The following is a 19,329-nucleotide window of genomic DNA, read 5'->3' on the forward strand; positions in this document are numbered from 1 at the left end:
CCACCAACTAATGCGAGCAGACGGGACGCCCGTTTGACGTCCATCCGAGAGATGACACGCATTGATGAACCACCGGGATGGCAGTTTGTCGTTGGGTCTGGATTCAAACCCAGGGCGTGTGCGCGTCTTTAGACTATAAATCACATACACAACTGAAGACTGCCTGATTAAGCAGGCAGCTGGGGACCATACATCAACCATGCTTTGACCCTTAAATCCAGAGGGATAGAGAGAGAGAGAGAGATATAGAGATAGAGATAGAGATAGAGATAGAGATAGAGATAGAGATAGAGATAGAGATAGAGATAGAGATAGATAGATATTCACTGCGAAGCAGATGAAAAGCAATTTGGCCAATTTAACTCCAATCATGTCAAAGTGAAAATATTTAATTTATTTGATATTTCTGATTGGACACCATGCCATAATAGATTTGCTTGTCGATTTTTCAACTCATTAGGGTTAATCGGTTTAAATGAAAGAAGAAAAATAATAATAATAATAAATCCAGTGTTGGAAGTGTCTGTTTCCATCAGGTTTGAGGGAAAAACAAAAAGTGAAATAATAATTGTTTTTAAATTGTGTGACCGCACTCTCTTCATATTCAAACCATTGTTGTAATAATTTTTGTCATGTCAGATAAAAACCTTTTTAATGATTATCGTACACAACACCCCTACTACTTTTTTTTTTTTTTTTTTTTTTTTTTTTTTTGTATACCTTGGTCGAGGCTCGTATGAGAGCTAACACACAACTCACAGCAAGGAGGCATGAGACAAGAGGGGCGGGAGTGGAAGGGACAAAACAGTGGGGAACAGACACATTAGGTGAACTGTGGAAGGGAGTGGGATGGGGATGGGACGGGGAACATGGCGAGGGGAAGATGGACATTAAAGGGACTTTCAGGAAGGAAAGCAGGGGAACCGAAGGAAGTGGGCTTGGGTGGATTATCGGGGGTAGAAAAGATCGAGGATTTGGATGGGGGAAGATAAGAGGTGGTGGTGAACAGCTGTTTTGAAAGCCTGAAGGGAAGAATGGGAAAGAATAGAGTGAGGAAGTTTATTCCAAAGGCGGGAAAAAGAGGAATGAAAGAGTGAAGATGAGCAGTGATTCGTGATTTTGGTAGTTTTACCAGAAGGGGGTTGTTGGCGGACCTTGAGCGCCCTGTGGAAATGTGGTTGGGACAAATCGCAGAGAGAGCAGGGGGGCAAGGCTGGAGAGGAGTCGGTAGAAGACAGAAAGACCACCGACCAACCTGCGGTGATTGAGTGAGAGGCCCAAAGACTCAGCTTCATTGCGGGAGATGCCAATGATCTTAAAAGCCCTGGTTTCGACAGCGTGAAGTCGAGAAAGGTGGGAGGCAGGAGCACCAGCCCAGAGGGGAGAGCAGTACTCCATCAGGCTACGGACAAAAGCTTTGTAAGTGGTCAGGAGCTCAAGAGGGCCGAGGAAGGACTTTGCACGACGGAGGATTCCCAGTCGGCGACTGGCTTTTGAGGCAAGGTTGGAAATGTGACTTTCCCAGGAAAGGTCATGGCAGATAGTGAGACCCAGAAGCTTGAAAGAAAAGACTTCTTCCAGAGGATTGTTGAGAAAGTGGATGGGGGGGTTTTGTAAACGGTCCTTTCGAAGAGACATAGTGAGAGTGTGAGATTTGTCTGGATTGAAAGACATGTTCCACGTGTTGGACCAGTTACTTAAACAAACAAACAAACAAACAAACTAACAACACCGCAACTCATCCAAACAATGTAAGTTTGTTTTGCTTTGATTTTAAACAATATTTTCAATTGAAGAATCTTTTCTCTTTTTGTTTTTTTGTACAAGTTGTTTGTTTATCCAAGCAAAAGCTTTAAGAACCTCATTAGAAACTGATCATGATGACCATTTGAATTGAAGTTTGTGCTTTTGGAATGGTGATCGAAACAAGAATGTGCGTGCGTTATTCCTCGTACTTTCCCAAGTGCTTTGTTGCGGGTTTCTTTTGACCCGTTATTCGTCAGTACTCTATAAACGTCTGTGTGTCCATGCAACTGGAAAATTAAATGTTCCATTCGAGATAACGGAACACCAAGAGGTCAACTGGCTCCAAATGATGACATCCTTGGGATTGAGAGCCATCAGATGTGAGCGTGTGACAATTTTGTAACGTTAATTATTTATTTTACTGTGTCACTTGTGTTGAGAAAATAGTCTTCGAACATTGTTTGGAGGGGTGTGCTTCATCATTTACATCTTAAAAATGACGATTCAATTCTGTCCCTGGCCAAGTTACCAAAGACTTTAAAATGGTACGTACCACTTCCTCTCGTGATGTTCATCATATTTGGAGGATCGGGCATGGATAAACCACACGGGTTGGCATCTCGTGGGAGGGATAGTGTGGGGTGATGGGGTAGAGGGGAGGGAGATGTTTGTCCTTAGATTGTCATAAGCAGTCATAAGATGGTGTCACCGGTACCCTAAGTGACCCTGGAAGTCATGTCGCCTCCCTTGAGGTCAGCTGCTGCTGTGCGCGTGCGCGTGCGCGTGCGCGTGTTTGGTTCGCAGATGCCAGCAGTGACCACTATTTTCGTTTTGTTGTGTCTGTATCTGTCTGTCTGTTTGTGACTCTCTCCAGAGCACAGCTCTGTGACGTTTTATGCGATCTTGATGAAACTTGGACACAAGCTATATATCATGCTCTGGTTGTGTATTTTTGTACGAGGGGCGTCCCACGCCCCTTGTGGGTGGAGCCACGCCCACTTGAAGTTTTTATTTATTTTTCATTTATTTATTTTTCATTTATTAATTTTTTTCTCTTTTTTTTTTCTCGCAATTTCATTTCCTAGAAGCTGTGCGTAATGTCCATAAGTACAACGTATAAAAAATCCGATTTGATTCGGTCAATTTTGACTGAAGAGATAGGTTTTTACGGTAGGACTTCCTCAAAAGCTTCCACTAACTCAATTGTACCTATCTTGGCATTGTTCAATAATGCCCGTGAACCATCGTCGCCTACCGGCTTGTTTGTGTTACAGCTGCTCCATAATCTTTAAACTATGTAAATAATAAATGATTGATCATTGTACTTGAGCAGATTGAAAGACAATATCATGAAAAATAAATTTTGTACAAAACTCAGCAATTCCACTCGGTGGAAACAGTAGAAGAGAGTATAAATGTTCAACGCTAGGCACTCCACACACCTCTGTTTGCATTTTGCAAGGCCTTATTGCATTTCCATCATTTTCAAACACCAAGATTGGTTTGAAAGTCATCCTGTCATTCAATCCCTTCTGTGGAACAAAAGAACTGCTCATAACGCTTATGTTGAAAATCTGTCATCACAAGCCAAAACTCTCCGATACAGGATCATGTGTAGCGAGCTGAAATCGAAACTTAGATTTTTACAAAACACCTGGTGGAACAAGAAAGCCACCAGATCTTCGAGAGTATGTCGACGACCACGATGCCAAGCCATTTTTGATGCCGTGAAAGGTATCTATGGTCCCATGTAATGTAATGTAATGTTTCACCATTAAAAAGTGTATGTGGGTCCTTCATCATCAAGATTTTGGCAAAAGTATATTTGTCAATCGATTGCTGAAAACTTCTCGTTCAGTTTTTCCTGAATATGATCGTCGATGCCATGCTTGTGGTAGATGCACCGGTGGCATTCCGTTCACTGTTACTCAACTTCAGGGGAATTTAATGTGCCAATGGACAGTTGTGAAGCCAATGGACCTAAAGTATCTGGCAAAAATCAACTAATCGCTCCCAAGAGATCTTTTGTGGAAGTGACAAAGTTCTCCGAGAGCATGGCTTTGAGCCATCAACTCGGCCCTCTCATCTCTAAAGGGCATTGAGAGGAGTCGAGGATGTTGGTCTACTTTTGCTGTGTCGGCAACCATTAATCTTCCATGGTTCATTTACTCCTCTTGAAGACCAGTGCCACTGCTTGTTGGAAATCCTCCACAGCCGCCACAAGAAGCACCGAATGTCTATCAACAATCAGTACAGCTACATGATTGGTGCTTCTGGAGACTTTTTTGTCATTACAGTGACTTAGCGATTCCTCGGTCTGGCAAGTTATTGTTAACACAATTCGTAAAGCAGGCTCTTCAGTTGGCAGGATTTAATCCAGAGTAGAGAGGCAGCAAGGATGAAAGTCTGCAATGCTGCTTTGCCAACATCACGACTGTATGGTTGTGGTTTCTGTATCTACTTCTGCAGCCGCAATCTCAAAAAACAAAACCGAGCAAAGCTCCAACGGTACGGCCTGCAAGCCCTACTCGATATCAAATGGCAACATGGTCGACATTGTGGACGTAATCGAGCGTTGTCATCAACTGACCATGCACTGCTGTTTAAAGTGCAATGACACTCCGCTGCTCATCCCATTAGAATGGATGATTTTAAAATACCTCAATAAGTCTTCCATGGTGAAGTATCTGTTGGAATGAGATGAATTGAGAGGGCCTGAAATTGGAGACATCAGGACAATATAAAAGGAGATGTTTGTCCTTAGATTGTCATAAGCAGTCATAAGATGGTGTCACCGGTACCCTAAGTGACCCTGGAAGTCAAGTCCAATATCAAAGGAGGTGGAATTTATCCAGAGAACAGGTAACTGCTTGGGTCCAAGTGCCATCGAGGACTATAATCCCATCCCATGAAATGTGAAGCCATCAACAGTTCAACACCCATCTGGTCCCATCTAGGCCCAAAATGCAACAACATTCATGTTTAAAGTAAAATTATTTATCCATCCACCAAAAGACTCGTACACGGTGTTGTGGATCACAGGACTCGTCTTCAACAGGAATGATGGATGTGCTGTTCAGGGGTCGTAAGCATCTTCAAGTGACACCGACAGGATAGCTTGAGTGACAGTTTTCTATCCAACAGTACGAGAGTACACGTTTTGATGAGTGCTCTGAATTGTCCAGTGTTTTTGACTTCTCACCATATTGTTTCTTCCAATTATGGTACATTACATAATCATTTATTGAAGATGAGATGATTATATTGATGGCACTTATGATCATTCCTCTATTCATAAGGAAGTTCATTAACCCATTTGACCTTTGGTTTCCCCACCCCTATCCCGCTCCACAATGAAACTAATCACATTATGTTTAAATTGCAGAAATTCATTACTTTTCCTGTGAGAAGGGTTGTGCCGATGAGCTGTCGCATAATGATTTGCTTTGTACAGTGGCAGATTGTTAGTATCATGAGGTTCAGTAATTTAAACATCGTATCTTTTGGTTGAGACAGCGCCAAGAGCCCATGACGTCCGCTGAATCGTTACCCAATCGTTACTTTGAAGAACCCTGATCGCACTTGCGGAACAAGGCAACAGGTGTGCAGTGTAACTCCTGTCAAAAGCATGTAAAATGAGCTGAAGAGCAGCAGGTGCACCAGTGAAATGGATTCCCATCATGATTATAATCCCCCTCTCAACCTCATCTCGCCTGCATGGATTCTTATCGTTTGATAGGTTCAGGGAGGGGAAGAAGAAAATGTTAAAAAAAAAAAAAATTGTTTAGAAAGATTGAGATCTGCCATTTGAGTCTTGATGCTGCAGCACAAGAACAGAAATATATTATGTATATATATATATATGTATATATATTATGTTTGTATATGCGGATTGGCCACGATTGTTCAAATGAGCATAACGAGCAGCAGGTTCTTGGCTCAAGAAAAGGTCGTACTCTCACTATCCAAGGTACGGATGTGGGGTTTTATTTTATTTTTTTTATTTTTATTTTGCTCTTTCATTTATTTAAATGTCTTTACTTTATTGTCATGTCTGGTCTTTTAATCCAAATCTTGCTTTCCACAATCCATCGGCCCTCGCATACTTAAGAATTGACCTAATGGGCGTCATGCCATTGCCAAGCCCCGTGCCAAAATGGAAATTCCTTCCAAACTCACAAAGCCAGTCCTTTCCTGGAGCAATGGCAGGATGTAAATGCATGTGTGACCCAACCTCGGTTAGAAACTTAATGCCTTATCGCTCTGCCCATCTGCCCATGCGCCATGTGTATTTCCACGTCTCTGCTTTTTCGTAAATCCGTGAAACGTGAAATCTGAGCTAAACCTCAGTGAAATGCATCCTCTCTCGGCATATGAATCGTAAAAATCCGTTTCCTTAAAATCGACATGACATTGTACCTCAAAGATAACTACATTCAGCTCTGAGCCATTTGCTTGTGACCGGGGTTCGGAACGCATTTGCACGAGCTGTACGAGTCACGACCTTCGGGCTTCTCGGTTAGGAAAACAGCTGTGAAGGATAGTCGCACTTGTATTCTAAATTTGGATGTTTCTTACCAGTTTAATGCGTCCGAGATTCTCTGATTAGGTATCATTTCACATTTTCCCACCATTTTTAAGTCGTAAGTATAATGTACTTTCTTTGTTGTATTTTCTTACTTGGGACCTGATCATGAGAATATGCATTTGACTTGGACTACCATGTGGGCTTCGGTTATGTCTGTTTTGTAATATTCATACCTTACGAATCACAAATGACATTGCGCTCGAGCTTGCCGTAAAATAGCTGTTAAAGACGATTCATGGCCTATCTGCAAACAACACAAAAGAATGAGAGAAGATCTACCGCCCCCTCTTACTTTCTCATTCCCTCGTCCACCTTTCTCACATCTTAGTCTCTCTTGCTTAACTCCACTCAAGTGTGTGTTGTGTTTTTTGTGTTTTGTTGTGTACAGTACATGAAAAAGGCTCTTCTGGCTAAACAGTTGCATAGGCCTATTGGGCATGAGCTTGGCAGAGCTACAGCCCCCGACTTCCCAGTGGGATTGTACTGCAGCCAATACCGGGAAGAGGATTACATTCTCAATTTTGTACACCAGTTCCCTCTCTGGGATGCACTTCCTGGCTCGATCTGCATCAATGTTTTGAGGGCGTGCACAGTGTAGGAGTTGGAGCTCGTTACAGCTCATCAAGCCATCACTTCTTGCTTTCTATCTCTTGCAGCAGCCATCAGTACTTGGAAGGGGTGGATGTAGTTTTAGTGGTTTGTTTTTAGGAACCCTCCCTCTCTAGCTGCAGCAACTGTCATGACATTAAAATCAAGTGAAGAGGTTCTTTCTTCCCTTTAAAACTATTGAAGTTCGGTGACGTAACCATCTACCGGAACTATCAATTCAAAAGCTATTTCTTGCTTCTTTGTGGGGAATAAATGGTATTGTATGATCTTCTTGAGGTTGCCACCATTGCTGAAAGAAATAGGACAGGGTGTCGTGTCACGAGTTATATCACCCAGTTCTGTAGGAGTACTGGCAGCAATTGAAGATGTTCATCGTTATTTAATAATATTGTAACCACACAAGTGACGCCGTCCGAGCTGTCGTTTGTTCAAGATTTTCAAGTTATCCCAAGAGTGTGAGAAGAGTGTCCTGTATTGTGCTCAGGTAGAACTCTCTCATCTCTGGAGACCATGAGTACAGGAGCTCATTCCACTTGACATCCACATGCATGGCTGTCTCGAATCCAAAACCATCTTGCTAACCTTTTCATGCAGTATAGGGATACAATCATCTGCTCCTCAGATACCTCCTTCACCCGGGATGACCCATCCATCCTTCACCGCCATTGCACTGCTCCTTCCTTTCTTGTCTCTCCACCACGTGGCCAAACACAAATTGTGTTTCAACATAAACTGACTATTTCAGGATGTGTGATTTCACCAGTTGCATGCATTTGAGGTGGGTGGTAAGGGTCCTACGTTATAATCCCTTATTTTTATTTTACTATGAAGGATGGAAGAGTCAGCACGTCATGAAAGTCCTGCACATGCTTCAAGCTATCGTGTTGCTCATGCTTGGTAATTTTTTTTTCGCAAACAAGTCAGGGAATCGGCGGTAGATGATGAACTCGAGGTTACCCTCTTCACTGTGTCTTCGTCGATCCACATCTTTCTGATACTGTTGATGGGATCTTTATTTGTTATCTCCAAGAGATTCCCAAATTTATCTTTCACAACTGTTCCTCATGTCTTGGTTGTTAAGATCCTTGAAGATTTCTTCACAAAGGAATCTCATTGGGGCCTGGTTGATCAATGGAAAACTCTCCCATAGATATGCAGTTGTGCATCATGAGGAATATATGATATCGAAGTCCTTCCATTGGATCGAGCGACTTGCAACTTATTAATGACCTGCATTCTGCACTTTATAGGTTTTGCCTTCATTGTTTTTGTCCACTTTAGAAATTCCTCCACCAAGTTTAAAAAAAAAAAAGAAAAGAAAAGCACATTATACCCTGAGACACTTCTGGCTATCAGGGTCAAGAGTCATCTGCCTATCTGCTATGAGTCTACTTGACCTAAGGTCTTGCTTGGTGTTGAACAGTTCTGTAATAGATTGAACACAATTATAAAAAACAAATGAGTACAATAAACAGTCAGCATCCTTGGTACAATCCTGTCTGGAACATGAACTAATCAGAGGTCCACTTCTGTGTGTGTACTCACTAACAGTTCATACTATTTGTATATCAATTTACGAGTATCAGTTGGGTTGTGATAGCATTCAAGTGCAAATGGAATCAAGTTTACACAAATTGAATGTGCTTCCGATCCATATGCATTCGCTAAATCCAGTCGGGCCACGACAATCTCTCTCGCATTTTGTTTGGGATCAAGGAAAGTTTTCATGAGGACTTGAGTATGTTCTGCACGTCCTGCTATACCTGGTAGAAATTCCTTCTGAATTGTTTGATCAATGTCGCCATTCTTTACCATGAAGAGCAAGCTGGCACAATCGTGTTACTTTAGCAGCAAGTCCATGAAAAACTGATAAACACATCAGTGGCAATTTGAAGGACAAAACAATCCTGTTTGCATTCATGTTACGCTTGTCATCCATCTCTGTTTGTGAACACATTCTGTTCTTTTGTGTAAAAAGTCAAATGCCTTTTGTAAATGGTTCCAATTTACATTCAGAGGTGTTGGGTATCATGTCATGACAGCGCACAGTCTTCAAGTTTCACTTTTTATTTTCCTCTACAAACATCGTCCTGCCTACAAGGTATCGTTTACTCAAACGGAACCACATGAATGTTTGTGGAGTGTGTTTAACACAGTGGAGGTTTTGGTTTTGGGGATTTAGAGGAGGTTTTGGTTTTGGTTATGGAGATTTAGAGGAGGTTTTGGAGATATCGAGGAGGTTTTGGTTTTGGGGGTTTGGAGGAGGTTTTGGTTATGGAGATTTAGAGGAGGTTTTGGAGATTTAGAGGAGGTTATGGTTATGGAGATTTAGAGGAGGTTTTGGTTTTGATTGTGAAGATTTGGAGGTTTTGGTTTTGGTTATGGAGATTTGGAGGAGGTTTTGGTTTTGGTTATGGAGATTTGGAGGAGGTTTTGGTTATGGGGATTTAGAGGAGGTTTTGGTTTTGGGGGTTTGGAGGAGGTGTTGGTTTTGGTTATGGAGATTAAGAGGAGGTTTTGGTTTTGGAGATTTCGAGGAGGTTTTGGTTTTGGTTATGGAGATTAAGAGGAGGTTTTGGTTTTGGAGATTTCGAGGAGGTTTTGGTTTTGGGGGTTTGGAGGAGGTTTTGGTTTTGGTTATGGAAATTTTTAGGTGGTTTTGGTTTTTGGGGGTTTAGAGGAGGTTTTGGTTATGGGGTTTAGAGGAGGTTTTGGTTTTGGGGTTTGAGGAGATTTTGGTTTTGGTTATGGGGGTTTAGAGGTGGTTTTGGTTTCGGTTAAGGTGATTTAGAGGAGGTTTTGGTTATGGAGATTTAGAGGAGGTTTTGGTTTTAGTTATGGAGATTTAGAGCACGTTTTTGTTTTGGTTGTGGAGATTTGGAGGAGGTTTTGGTTCTGGAGATTTCGAGGTTTTGGTTATGGGGATTTAGAGGAGGTTTTGGTTTTGGTTATGGAGATTTAGAGGAGGTTTTTGTTTTGGGGGTTTCGAGGAGATTTTGGTTATGGAAATTTCGAGGTGGTTTTGGTTTTGGAGATTTAGAGGAGGTTTTGGTTATGGAGATTTGGAGGAGGTTTTGGTTATGGAGATTTGGAGGAGGTTTTGGTTATGGAGATTTGGAGGAGGTTTTGGTTATGGAGATTTGGAGGAGGTTTTGGTTATGGAGGTTTAGAGGAGGTTTTGGTTATGGAGCTTTAGAGGAGCTTTTGGTTTTGGAGATTTAGCGGAGGTTTTGGTTATGGAGCTTTAGAGGAGCTTTTGGTTTTGGAGATTTAGAGGAGGTTTTGGTTATGGTTATGGAGATTTGGAGGAGGTTTTGGTTGGGAGATTTAGAGGAGGTTTTGGTTAGGAGATTTTGGTTTTGGAGACTTAGAGGAGGTTTTGGTTTTGATTGTGAAGATTTAGAGGAGGTTTTGGTTAGGTGATTTAGAGGAGGTTTTGGTTAGGAGATTTTGGTTTTGATTGTGAAGATTTAGAGGAGGTTTTGGTTTGGTGATTTAGATGAGGTTTTGGTTAGGAGATTTTGGTTTTGATTGTGAAGATTTCGAGGAGGTTTTAGTTTTGGGGGTTTAGAGGAGGTTTTGGTGATGGGGATTTCGTGGAGGTTTTGGTGAGGAGGTTTTGGTTATGGAGATTTGGAGGAGGTTTTGGTTTTGGTTATGGAGATTAAGAGGAGGTTTTGGTTATGGAGATTTAGAGGATGTTTTGGTTTTGGAGATTTAGAGGAGGTTTTGGTTTTGGACATTTAGAGGAGGTTTTGGTTATGGAGATTTGGAGGAGGTTTTGGTTATGGAGATTAAGAGGAGGTTTTGGTTATGGAGATTTGGAGGAGGTTTTAGTTTTGGGGGTTTAGAGCAGGTTTTAGTGATGGAGGTTTAGAGGAGGTTTTGGTTTTGGTTATGGAGATTTGGAGGAGGTTTAGGTTATGGAGATTTAGAGGAGGTTTAGGTTATGGAGATTTAGAGGAGGTTTTGGTTCTGGAGATTTAGAGGAGGTTTTAGTTTTGGGGGTTTAGAGGAGGTTTTGGTGATGGGGATTTCGAGGAGGTTTTGGTTGGGAGATTTAGAGGAGGTTTTGGTTGGGAGATTTTGGTTTTGGAAATTTAGAGGAGGTTTTGGTTTTGGGGGTTAAGAGGAGGTTTTGGTTTTGGAGATTTAGAGGAGGTTTTGGTTATGGAGATTTGGAGGAGGCTTTGGGTTTGGAGATTTAGAGGAGGTTTTGGTTATGGAGATGTGGAGGAGGTTTTGGTTTTGGTTATGGAGATTTGGAGGAGGTTTTGGTTTTGGTTATGGAGATTTAGAGGAGGTTTTGGTTAGGAGATTTTGGTTTTGGAGATTTAGAGGAGGTTTTGGTTTTGGAGATTTAGAGGAGGTTTTGGTTATGGAGATTTGGAGGAGGTTTTGGTTTTGGTTATGGAGATTTGGAGGAGGTTTTGGTTTTGGTTATGGAGATTTAGAGGAGGTTTTGGTTAGGAGATTTTGGTTTTGGAGATTTAGAGGAGGTTTTGGTTATGGAGATTTAGAGGAGGTTTTGGTTTTGATTGTGAAGATTTAGAGGAGGTTTTGGTTAGGTGATTTAGAAGAGGTTTTGGTTAGAAGATTTTGGTTTTGGAGATTTAGAGGAGGTTTTGGTTTTGATTGTGAAGATTTAGAGGAGGTTTTAGTTTTGGGGGTTTAGAGGAGGTTTTGGTGATGGAGATTTAGAGGAGGTTTTGGTTAGGAGATTTTGGTTTTGGAGATTTAGAGGAGGTTTTGGTTTTTATTGTGAAGATTTAGAGGAGGTTTGGGTTATGGTTACAGAGATTTTGACATTTGTTTCACTTGCAAAATTTCCATCCTTACGGACAAGTTAATTGCTCCACTTCTCTGATGTCTGTGGTTTACTTCATCACTCCTCTATAATGGCGTACATTAAAGTATAGCGACTCTCGGTGGAGTGCATACCTCTGCCAGGCTGAACAGTTTACGTTTTGTATCCATCTGATAGACCAGATCTGCATCCGTACTTGAACCAAAATCTAATTGGCTTGTTAATCTCACATACCCAACTAATCTACCAACATTTCTCATCACTCATCCGCAACTTTTTGAAATATCAAGCTACATATCATTTTCGCTCTTTTCAATGGTGAAGAATCACTGAAAGAAGAAGAAAACGTTCTCCGACCGGATCTGGTTCTTCACCAAAATCTAATCAATTTGTCCTTGTCACATACCCAACCTGTCCACCAAGTTGTGTAGAAATTTGTCCACAACGTTTTAAGAGATCCTGCTATCAGGGTCAGGTTGTCTGTATAATAGGCTTCGAGTCTGCTTGAGGTCTGTGTTCTTCAGTTAGTGCCTCATCATCCTCCACCCAGACTGCCAACACCGATGTGGTGCAGAGCATGATGCTTGCGATATCCAAATATACAATAGTTGCCATTGAAGCGGTGATTTGTAAAATTTGACCTATCGAATGTTTTTCATGTTAGAATGTTGTGCATCACAAGTTTGCTTGATACATTTTCTAATTTCCTCTTAATTGGTGTCTTCACATGTTTTGGATGTCATTGACCTTGACTTGTGACTAATTTTGATCAGATTGTGCACACACACACATGCATTCAAATAGGCTGTGTACATTTAATTCTGATTAATCTTGAAAAATTCCTGAGTATTGGCAATAACAAAAACCATAAAAGTATCCCATTTGATTATATGGGGTGAGATTGTTGTCATGGACACCATTTTATGTTCCACATGGGACTTGCCTCTGCCACGTGGGACTTGACTTACCCCTGTGCCACGAACCAAGATGAGCAAAACCTGAAAAAACCCCAATAATAATTAAATATAGTTTGCACCCTGTGAGCTTGGTTCTGATGTGGATTACCAATTACTGGTGACCCTGAAGAGTTGTTGGAGCCTCGGTGATTGAGGTAACTTCGGTCCACCTTCGGTGACCGAGGTCGTAACCAGAGCGGCACTCGTTTGAGCACATACAGTACCTCCGCCAGACTGAACTGTTTACATTCTGTATCGTACTGATAAGCTAGATCTGCATCGGGACTTTAAACAAATTCTAATCGCCTTGCTCTTGTCACTTTCCCAAACCCGTCCACCAAGTTTTGTCATCAGTCCACAACTTTTTGAGATATCATGCCGTATATAGTTTTTGGCCCTCTCTCTTAATGGTGAAGATTCATGAAAAAAAATAAAAAAATCCACGATCCAGATTGGATCTTCACCAAAATCGAATCAATTAGTCCTTGTCACACAACCAACGCATCCACAAAGTTTCATCCAAATCCGTCCGTAACTTATTGATATATCCTGCTTACAATAAGAAATATGCCGTGCATAGCACGGTACTTGCAAAATCCAAATAAACAATAGTTGACATGGAAACGGTAATTTGGAAAATTTGACGTGTTGTCTGTTTTACATGATGGAATGTTGTGCATAACCAATTTGGCTGCTACATTTTCTAATTGCCGCTTAACAGGTGTTTTCTATGTTTTGGATGGCGTTCACCTTGATCTTTCACTCATTTTGATGAGATTGTTTTCATGTACTGGGGGGGGGGGGGGGCCCGCCAAAATGATGGCCGCACAAAACTAAACACAACACAGAAGATTACAACACACACTGTTATGAATTACGTTCGATGAATTATTTACAATAAATATTATATACAAGCCCGGAGGCGACGATGGTTCGCAGGCATTATTGAACAATGCCACGATAGGTACAATTGAGTGAGTGGAAGCTTGTGAGGAAGTCCTACCGTAAAAACTTCTCTTCCATCAAAATTGACCAAATCAAATCGGATTTTTTTTGTTTTACTTATTGACATTACGCACAGCTTCTAGGAAATGAAATTGCGAGAAAAAACGTAAAAAAACAAGCAGTCATAGACTGGTACTTACGAAATCGTCAACTTGACCTCTGACCTTGTCTAATAAAAGCTGTCTCGAGAGAAGGTCGCAACGCAAAGCAGAAGTTTCTACGACGATTCTGTACCAAACCATCAAAAATCGAATGTTTTGTATGTTTGACCTCACTGTGACCTTGACCTTTGACCGATTTTGACCAAAATCTAATCAGCACTAGCCATCACCCTCCTGAATCACGTGGTGTAATTTGACATTGGTAGCTTCTTCCGTTCTCGAGTTCTCGTGCCTACAAACAAACAAACAAACAAACAAACAATCAAACAAACAAACGGAAGTCATCAATATACTTACGAAATCTTTAGATTTTGTAAGTAATAAATAAAAAGTTCAAGTGGGCGTGGGATGCCCCTCATACAAAAAGACACAACCAGACCATGATATCTAGCTTGTGTCCAAGTTTCATCAAGATCGCATCGAACGTCGCGGAGCTATGCTCTGGAGAGAGTCCCAGACAGACAGACACACAGACAGACAGACAGACACACAGACACAATGAAAATAGTGGTCACTGCTGGCGCCTGCGAACCAATTATACAGTCCAAGAAGCGAGACTTTTCCTGCGGAGGATTAGCGGTGAGGGAAGCAATTTGTCAACAAAATACGCACACTTATGCAGTCACATGCATGCATTACCTCAACAGATGCCATCTTCAAAACAACAACAACAACAACAACAAGCCCAATAACAACAAAAATCAGGCAAATTGATTTATTTATTATCACTGTGCTTTTTGAAAAAATCGTGCCAATACCCGTAGGAATCATGATACGAAGGAAGTTGACAACGTGAGACGGAATTCTGCAAAATGAACCAACGTTATCGCAAATACCTATTTTTTTGTGCAACCTCGCCCCCCTCCCCCCGCAAATCCCCTTCAACCCCGATATTATTATTATTATTTTTTGATTTTTAAATTTATTTATTTTAAAAGTGTGAACAAACTTGAGTACGTCATGGGTGATGAAGGTTGTGGTCAAGTTTCATTGAAATTGTGTTTGGAGTTTCGGAAAAGAAAGCAAATACATATTTTGGGGGGCAACCCCCCCCCATAAACCTTAAACCTCCCAAGACCCCGTTTTTTAAATTTAGTTATTTGTTTTTAATGTCGTGAACAAAGTGAGTACATAGCGGGTGATAAAGGTGGTGGTCAAATTTCATCGTGTGTATAATTTCAGAGAAGAAAGCAAATACCTTTTTCAGGTATTTCAGATCTATGGGAGAAACCCTCCCATATATCCCCTTCGGCCCCGATTTTTATTTATATTTTTTTATTTTTGAACTAGTTGCAAAATCAAAGATTTTTCAAGTATATTGGTCAGTCGATTTAGTTATTGTCTGTCTGTCTATCGCCTGCGGGTCACAATTTTAAACCGATCTTCACAAAACTTCACCACATGGTAGAGTTTGGAATAAGCAAGAAGCCTATTGTTTTTGAGGTTAAAAGGTCAACAACTAAAGAGGTATTTCTAAAATCGTCAATTTTCATCCGATTGACTTGAAATTTGAAGACGAGTTGCATATCAGGTCATTGAATTCAACCACCAATTATTTTTGAGGTCAAAGTTGTTTTATGAATGTTGTAAGTTTCGTGCTCTGCACGACATCATCTTTTGTTTGTTTATTTTTTAATGGTGTGAACAAACTCTGGTACCTCATGGTCGATGAATGTTGTGGTCAATTTTCATCAAAGTTGTGTGTGTGGTTTCATAGAAGAAAGCAAATACATATTTTAAGGGGGAACCCCCACGTAAAATCCCTGGGACTCCAATTTTTTTAAATGTCACAAACAAACTAGTACATCATGAGTGATGAAGGCAGTGGTCAAGTTTCACTTTTGAGTGAACTTTTGTCGATTGACACTGTCACTGAATATATCGATCAACTTGAACAAAGTTGAGGCCCTACTCGCCTGCGTTTGGTCCCGTGTTGTCATGCGGTGCCTCGGGCGGTGGCTCGTCCAGGGAAAATGTGCAATTTTATTTTACACTTTTCCCATTTTTGTACCATCATCTTTCATAATACGACCCGTCACTTCGACATAGATCGATACATGTAAAACTACAACGAAAATCTTTGACGTCAGGACGTCACCAGATATGTCTCTGCCACATGATTACATCATTATCCATACTTGTACCAAGTTTGGGTTAAATCACTGAACCCAGATGTAAACTATTAAATAATTCTGGCTGCCAGACCATACGTCCGATCAGGTTGAAATTTAAAAGGTATATTCCACATCTCTACTCTATCATAACTGATGTTTCACATCGATTGATGAAGCGGTTCAAGAGAAGGTTTTAAAAAATTTTTTGTTGTTGTTCAAACCAATATGGCTGCCAGACCATGTGACCTATTATTCGTGAACACCCTGGTTTCCCCAAGGCTTGGGGAACATGTAAGTGAAGTTTCCACTCTATCTGTTCAGCCATTACAGAGAAGACTTTTGAAGGTTTTATATTGAAAACAATATGGCTGCCGAGCTACGTAAATGATGACATCATCAATTATTTTTGATAATTACAATTTAGCCCGAGATGACTTTCAAAATTTTTTGTACTAATCGGATAAAGCGTTTGATATGCACAATTATGATGTCATAACGAAGCCACGTATGACCTCAAAAAATCACCCGTTTCCCATGGAGAGTACTTGACATGTGCCAAGTTTAAAAAAAAAAAAAAAAAAAAAAAAAAAAAAAAAAAACATTTTCGTGAGCGGTTTCAGAAATAGATGTCCAAAGTTTTTTTTTATTTTTTTATTTTTTCTTTTTTTCTTTTTTCCAACATGGCTGTGAGACCATGTGACCGATGATTTTGAAATTTTCGACCAATATTCCCCATGCCGAGTCGGTCATTAACAAATATTATTTCTCTGAAACTGTTTAAACTTTCAATGCGAGACTTTGTAGTGATGATCCACTACTGTTGCTGCAAACATTATATTTCACAATTACCTCATCAGTCACATAATGTGGCAACCACATTGGTTTTAAAGAAATAATTGAACAATTGTTTCTCTGAAACTGTTTAACCTCTCAATACTAGACTTTGCAATTATGAACCACTGCCCTTGCTGCATATACTTGACTTAAAAATGATGCCATCAGTCATGTGCTGTGGCAGCCACATTGATTCCAAGGAAATATTTATTAAAATTATATTTCTGAAACTGTTGTAGCGATCGACACAAAACTTTGCAGTTGTGATCCACTGCCCTTGCTCCATGTCATGCAATATTTCACATTGATCTGTTAAGCAGTTTTGGAGAAAAATGTTTTTTTTTAATGTTTCAGTGTTCAAACTAACATGGCAGCCAAACCATGTAATCTATGACATTGAAGATTTGTACTCTGCCCATGATTTGGGAGGGGATCACGTGTGCGAAGTTTCGTTTTGATTGGATATTCTCTCCAACATGGCTGCCACATCACAGGACTTTGATGTCATCATTTCCACAACATATGCAGCTGGAGTGTCAGATGATGCTTTGTAAATTTAACTTTCGTCGGATAAGCGGTTTCAGAGAAAACTGTTGAATATTTATCTTCAATCCAATATGGCCACCGAACCACATGACATCAATTATTCTTTGTCACCTCAGTATGCCTGGTGTGAGCTTAATGGTTAGGGTGGTGGGCTTTGGATCCTCAATCCTAAATTAATATCCTGCTCACCTGTTGAATTAATACCAGGTGGGGTTAACTCGACCTGTCAACCTTCTGAGGTCGGCAAAATGAGTGCCAGCTTGCTGGTATGCTGTGTCGGAGTGGCGACTCCTCCAGGATTGTGCCCAATAGCCAAGGAGACTGCTTAAGCAGCACCAATGCTCTGCACAGAGTATGGTCCCAATCTCCTCTTTAGTATTCCTAGTATCCTCAAGGCATGGTGGATAGGTCTGTTAAGTTTCTCCTCAATCTGTCTGGCCATTCTGGAGAAGGAGATTTTTGCAGGTTTTAGGGTAAATCCAATATGGCTGCCAGACCATGTGACCTATGACATAATAGTTATCAAACTTTATTCACAATGGCAAGTTGATCATTGTTGTGGTTTCACTTCGATCTGTAAAGCAGTTTTGGAGAAGAAGATTTTTTTCCTTTAAAACAAACAAACAGTCATAGACTGGTACTTATGAAATCGTCAACTTGACCTCTGACCTTGTCTAATAAAAGCTGTCTCAAGAGAAGGTAGCGACGCAAACCAGAAGTTTCTACGATGATTCTGTACCAAACCATCAAACATCGTAACGTCGACCGAAGCAAAAATCTCCATTTCTCCACGCAATTATTTTATATTATTTTATCAGTCACAAAACCGTAATATTCGGCCATCCACCAACAATCCTTACATAATCCGACGGCTGAGCGAGTCATGCATGTGACGATGACCTTTATTGGGATAAAAAATGACATTTAAACACCGTCAGCGCCACACGGAAAACCTTTACGTGGGTCAACGACGCGTCTGCTCGAGCGCACTGCTTCACGTGACGACCTGTGACGCGTCGAGTGAAATATTTTTTTATACAATCTTAAAACGTCTCCAAAGCATCCGATTATTATTATTTTTTTTTTTAACCAGAATTTCGACAACCGAGTTTTAAGCGATCGCAAAAAACCGAAGACAAAATTAAAATCGAAGTTATCTAAAGATTTCGTAAGTAACAAACAGAAAGGGGTGAACACACTAACCTCCGATCTTCGATGGTGGAGGTTAAAAAAACATTTTCATTGTTTACGAAGCAATGAATTGCCACATCACGGCAGGGTTGCCGAGAGGTATGCATGCTTACTTTCAGCTGTCTAGCCTGGGTTTGAATCCCAACCAAGCTATAAACCGTCATCCCGGTGTTTCACAGGTAGGGTGATTCATGAATGTGTGTGCTTTCTCTCAAATGGACATGAAACTGGGTGTCACAACGACCTGAATCCCGCCACTCCACTCTCTCAGCCTCTCCCACTCCCAACCCTCTCCCCCACCACTCTCCCTCTCTCTCCCACCCTCCTTCCCTCTCCTTCCCATCTGTTAAGGACTGATGGTTTAGTTTTGATTTTAAAATGGCTTCCTCAGAGTGCAGTAAGTGTGAATCAGATTCAGAGGATTGCAAAGTTCGCTGCATGTGTGAGCATGCATGCATGCAGGCAGGCCTTTGCCAGGAAAATAGTGTGGGATTTAAATACTGCTCCTTGGTTTTATATAGAACCCGGCGGTTAAAAAGAAAATGTTGCTGTTTGGATAGGTTTCATTGCCCTTCCCTTCCCTTCCCGTTCCCTTCCCGTCCCTCCCGTCCCCTTGCGCCGCCTTCCCGTCATCTCCGGGCGGTCTCTTCGTGCTGTATTACTGTGCTGCTTTAACGTACCCCATCAACTCCCCTATTGTATTTAGTTAACATACTCCCCTCCCCCCCCCACCAACCTCCTCCACAAGTTGCACTGCTAAATGCAAGTTGAG

The 19,329-nt window shown here is 41.0% G+C and overlaps 1 protein-coding gene across 10 annotated transcripts in view; it reads left to right on the plus strand.

Moving 5' to 3' along the window:
- The window catches only part of LOC147019375 (progesterone receptor-like), a 315,415-nt gene that overhangs the window by 61,316 nt on the left and 234,770 nt on the right, over positions 1-19,329 (plus strand). The gene's annotated exons all lie outside the window — the stretch shown is intronic.

The sequence above is a fragment of the Eptatretus burgeri genome, chromosome 10 (genome assembly GCF_056783735.1).
Source record: "Eptatretus burgeri isolate ZD-2024b chromosome 10, Ebu_testis_v1, whole genome shotgun sequence".
Classification (NCBI taxonomy): domain Eukaryota; kingdom Metazoa; phylum Chordata; class Myxini; order Myxiniformes; family Myxinidae; genus Eptatretus; species Eptatretus burgeri.